This window comes from Lactuca saligna, chromosome 4 (assembly GCF_052625555.1).
Source record: "Lactuca saligna cultivar CGN05327 chromosome 4, ASM5262555v1, whole genome shotgun sequence".
NCBI classification, from domain to species: domain Eukaryota; kingdom Viridiplantae; phylum Streptophyta; class Magnoliopsida; order Asterales; family Asteraceae; genus Lactuca; species Lactuca saligna.
In genome coordinates this window covers 32160174-32166173 of record NC_136420.1, presented here as the reverse complement: position 1 = coordinate 32166173, position 6000 = coordinate 32160174, and positions in this window count along the sequence as shown.

Here is a 6000-nt window from a genome sequence, read left to right as displayed (position 1 = left end):
TATTCTGGTATATTCGAGATCTAGTGAGCAACACGAGGAGCATCTGAGGGAGGTGCTTGGGGTTTTGAGAGCGGAGAAGCTTTACGCAAAGTTCTCCAAGTGCGATTTCTGGTTACGGGAGGTCCAGTTTCTGGGACATCTCGTTAACCAGAAGGGGATATTGGTCGATCCGGCCAAGGTTGACGCAGTGATGAGGTGGGAGGTGCCGAGGTCACCTTCTGAGATACGGAGTTTTCTCGGGTTGGCAGGGTATTATCGGAGATTTATTAAGGATTTCTCCAAGATTGCGGTTCCACTCACCAGATTGACCCGGAAGGGTGTGGCATTTGCATGGGGTCCCGAGCAGCAGACCTCCTTTGAGACGCTTCGCCAAAGGTTGTGTGAAACTCCAGTATTAGCCCTTCCGAAAGGTATGGAAGGTTTTGTGGTATTCTGTGATGCATCGATCCTAGGATTGGGAGCGGTATTGATGCAGAAGGGTCATGTGATAGCTTATGCATCGAGGCAGTTGAAGCCTCACGAGATGAGGTACCCCACACATGATTTGGAGTTGGGGGCAGTGGTGTTCGCCCTCAAGATTTGGCGGCACTACTTGTATGGGGTTTGTTGTACGATTTACACGGACCATAAGAGTTTGAAGTACTTGATGGATCAGCCTAACCTAAATATGCGGCAGAGGAGATGGTTAGATGTGGTCAAGGATTATGATTGTGAGATCTTGTACCACCCGGGCAAGGCTAATGTGGTAGCCGACGCGTTGAGTCGCAGGGCGGAGAGTACTCCCCTGCGAGATGTATGTTTGAGACTGACCGTGATAGCTCCAGTTCTGGACGCCATTCGTGGGGCTCAGGCCGAGGCCGTGCGTCCGGAGATGCAGAAGAGAGAGCGGGTTGTTGGGATGGTTTCTGAGTTTATATCGGATAGTCGAGGCCTTATGACTTATCAGGGCAGGATCTGGGTACCGTTTGCGGGCGGTACCCGTGTTACATTGATGGAGGAGGCTCATAGATCGAAATTTTCGATCCACCCCGGGGCCACGAAGATGTATTTGGACCTAAGGAAGGAGTATTGGTGGCCCTGTATGAAGAGGGATGTAGCATGGTTTGTCGAGAGGTGTTTGACCTGTCGAAGGGTAAAGGCCGAACACCAGAGACCGCATGGCAAGTTGCAGCCATTGGAGATTCCCGAGTGGAAGTGGGAACAGATCACTATGGACTTTATCACCAAATTACCGAGGACTGCCAGGGGAGTTGATGCAATTTGGGTGATCGTGGATAGGTTGACGAAGAGCGCTCATTTTCTTGCCATCAGTGAGAGTTCTTCAGTGGAGAAATTGGCAGAGATTTACGTGAGAGAGGTTGTATCTCGGCATGGGGTGCCGGTCTCGATTGTTTCAGACCGCGATGTGCGGTTCACTTCCCGATTTTGGAAGAAATTTCATGAGGAATTGGGTACTAAGCTGCATTTTAGTACCGCATACCACCCCCAGACCGACGGTCAGAGTGAGCGGACGATACAGACACTCGAGGACATGCTTCGAGCTTGTGTATTGGATTTTGGGGGTAGTTGGGACTCGTATTTGCCTCTAGCGGAGTTTTCCTACAATAACAGCTATCATTCGAGCATTGGTATGCCGCCCTTTGAGCTGTTATATGGTAGGTGGTGTCGGACTCCCATATGTTGGGGAGAGGTTGGGCAAAGGGTAATGGGTAATACAGAGATCGTGAATCAGACGACAGAGCAGATACAGCTGGTCAGGCAGAGGTTATTGACCGCTCAGAGCCGGCAGAAGAGTTACGCGGATAGGCGCCGGTCCGAGTTGGAATTTCAAGTCGGCGACTTTGTTCTCCTGAAGGTCTCTCCTTGGAAAGGAGTGATCCGGTTAAGGAAAAGGGGTAAATTGGGACCCCGGTTTATTGGCCCATTTCGTGTGATCGCCAGGGTGGGCCGGGTAGCCTATCGGCTGGAGTTACCAGCAGAGTTGGGGCAGATTCACAACACTTTTCATGTATCGCAGTTGAGGAAATGTATAGCCGATGAGTCGGCAGTGGTTCCACTTGAGGATATTCAGGTTGATGCAAGCCTGAACTATGCGGAGAGACCAGTGGCTATTAGGGATCGGAAGATCAAGGTTTTGAGGAACAAGGAGGTACCTCTGGTATTGGTTCAGTGGCAACATCGGAAGGGATCAGAGATGACCTGGGAGCCGGAGGATATGATGCGGGAGCAGCATCCGGAGCTGTTTTAGAGCGGGACTTCGAGGGCGAAGTCCAGTTCTAGTGGGGGAGAGTTGTAACATCCGGATTTTTGCCAGGTATAATGAAAGTTTAATTATGTTATTTTGTAAGAGGGACTCGGCGAGTCGGGGCTCAGACTCGCCGAGTAGAGACACGGGATTGAGCGAAGGTGCGCGCTTGGACTCGGCGAGTCCAAGGTATGGACTCGGCGAGTCTGCGCTGTGTAGTGAAACCCTAAATCTCCGGGTTTGTGGCCTATTTAAAGGGCCTTATGGCCGTCATTTGCGCTCATCCAACCCCCAGAGTGTGTCCCTAGAGTTCTTGAGCGTTTGGTGAAGGATTGAGAGCAAATCTTGACCTTGTGAGTGTTGTTTAGCAAGAAGAAGGAGGCTCTAGGCAAGAGGAAGCAAAGGAGGTTGCTATTTCGTGGATTTGGAGCTTGGATCATCACTGTAGAGGTACTATTTTCGGACCATTTCCTGTTGGGTGAAACTTGATGCAAGTTAGGGCTTAATATGATCATTTATGGGGTGATTTGGTGCCCTTTTGTCCCCTCTTTGAGTTGAGACCATGGATCTGGATCCATAGAGGTCCAGAGGGCCTCACTCATCAAGCTTTATGGGTGAAAATGGAGTCCTTGGCCTTGTGTTGAAGTAATAGAGTCAAAATCATCATTTGTGATCATGTAGAGGTTATTTATGCATCAAGATTGTGACTTTACGTGTTAAATAAGCATGGGGGGACTGGATCTATGGATTAGTGGACTGGATCTGGCCTTTAGAGCAAGATTGAGTCAGTGCATGGCACGGACTCGCCGAGTCCGAAGAACAGACTCGGCGAGTAGCATGAATGTTGCGCGACCACTCAGCGAGTGGTCTCGCCGAGTTGGGAAAGGTGAACTCAGTGGGTCAAGGGAGAGTCAGGATGGACAGGTGGACCGAGTCAAACTGGACTGCCGGGTTGTTCTTGAGACTCGGCGAGTTGAGTCGTGGTGGCCCCACAACTCGTGCCAGGTGGAGCTCGTCGAGTTGGGGGGAAATACTCGACGTGTCAAGGGAGGATTCCAGGGAAATTGGTGCATGCGCACGGACTCGCCGAGTCGCCATAGTGCACTCGCCGAGTCCGGTCAGAGTTGACCGTTGACCAGCGTTGACCAAGAGTGATTTGTTATAGTGTGATCAACCCTAGTTGGGAGAGTGTTAATTAGAGATGTATTGTGCTATAGGGGGACTACAGCTCGGCGGATCGAGTGTTTAGTGATTTCAGGGTTACGAGTTACCGAGATACACGAGGTGAGTCTCCTCACTATACTTTACCTTGAGTAGGTAACCAGAGTTATGTGTTAGAGTATTTGTATGCTATGTATGTTATGTGTTGTACTGCATGACTTATATGTGATTTATGTGGTGCATGTTTATCAGAGCTAGAACCTGAGGGTTCACAGAGTTTGGGTGCACGGACCCACAGAGTTATAGCCTCGAGTGGCTAATATGTGTTTTATGTGGTATTTTGGGGAACTCACTAAGCTTTGTGCTTACAGTGTTGATGTTATTTGTTTCAGGTGTTAGTGACGACCGCGGGAAGGCGCCGGCTTGATCCGTACACACACGTTTGAAGTTTTACATGTTGATCTTGGGATTTTGTACTGTTTATTTGAACAAGTAAAATGGGTGTTTTTATGAATATTAGTGGAATTATGTTTTATATAAAAATCGAAAATTTTGTTTGAAAAATCAGTGTTACAAAATGATTATATTGTTACCTTTAAAATCAAAAAATAATGTTTGATTTTTTAAATAATTATAATGATAGAGATTAAAACATTAAGCAAATAAATTTTAAAAAATTAGTTAAAAATAACAACTATAAATAATATTAAATCATATATAATATTTAATTTTATTGATGTGTAACTCGCGAGTAGAAGTCATTCAAACGATTGAGATTATGACGTTATAATAGATTTATATATTATCATATAATTCAAAATAATCAGTATATCATATCAAATTAATATACAAATTATTATATCAAATTTAACAACAACATTAGTGTTATATTTTAAAAAAAGATATATTTGTAAAGACTTCAACTATATAGGTGTTTCTGCGCATTACAATGTCAACTCAAATATAAATTTCAGTTCCATTTAAAAAAACTAAAGAATATTTTGTAAATAGTTAAAAGTTATAAATTGTAGTGATAAAAGCAAAAACTAAATTGTAATCTCAATTTAACTAAAATATTTCTTAAATATATTTTTATAATCGTTAAAAGTTTCCAAATAAGTAGCATAAAATAACCTATAATAACAGTAGTTAAAAACAACTCTATATAAATGATTATATTGTAGGCTTTAAAATAAAAAAACAATGGTTGATGTTTTAAATAATCATAATGATAGAAATTAAAACATTAAACAAATAAATTTTAAAAAATTAATTATCAATAAAAATAACTATAAATAACATCAAATCATATATTATATTTAATTTTATTCATGTGTAACTCGCGGGTAGAAGTCATTCAAACGATTGAGATTATGAAGTTATAATAAATGTATATATTATCATATAATTCAAAATAAACATTATATTATATCAATTTACTATATACAAATTATTATATCAAATTTAACAACAACGTTATTGTTATATTTAAAAATCATATAATTGTAAAGACTTCAACTATATATGTGTTTCTGCGCAACGTGCAGGCATTCGCCTAGTATACTTATAAAGGAAGCATTTTTCCTTTCACCACATTCATTTGAAACACCATTCATTTTTCCTTTCACCACATTCATTTGAAACTCCCATGACTTTTTAATTTCTTTCTAATAATGATTATAAGTTGGTTAATAAGGTTAAATAAATATAAAACCTAAACGGTAATCATATATAAACTAAATTTTAATATTAAAAGAATATATTTTCTTCTACTTATAAAGTTATGTTTTTAACTTGTAACATATTATACTTAATTTATTAGGTCTAATATGATGTTGTATGTAAACCTTTATCATTTTAAAGCTACAACTTTTGAACAATTTGTATAAAATACTTAAATTGTAAATAGTTAAAAATGATAAATTGTATTGACTTTCTAATAATGATTATAAATAAGTTAATAGTTAAATAAGTATCAAACCTAAAATGTAATTATAAATAAACTTAATTTCAATATTAAAATAATATTTTGATGTCTACTTATAAAGTTATTTCTTTAACTTTTAACATATTATAATTAATTTATTAGATTTAATATGTTATCGTATGTAAACCATTATCAGTTTTAAGCTACAACTTTTGAACAATTTTGACAAAATACTTAAATTATTAATTTAAATATAACATTATACGGTCAATTTTAATATAAGTTTCAATTCCACTTAAAATACCCAAAGAATATTTTGTGATTAGTTAAAAGTGATAGATTATAGTGCTAAATGCAAAAACTAAATTGTAATATCAATTTAACTAAAATATTTCCTAAAGATATTTTTATAATCGTTAAATTTTTTAAATAAATAGCTTAAAATAACTTACAATAACAATATTTAAAAATAACTACATATAAATGATTATATTGTTAACTTTAAAATCAAAAAAAAAAAAAAAAAAATTATTTGATGTTTTAAATAATTAAAATGATAGAAATTAAAACTTTAAGCAAATAAATTTTAAAAAATTAATTAACAATAACAACAACTATAAATAACATTAAACCATATATTATAGTTAATTTTATTCATGAGTAACCT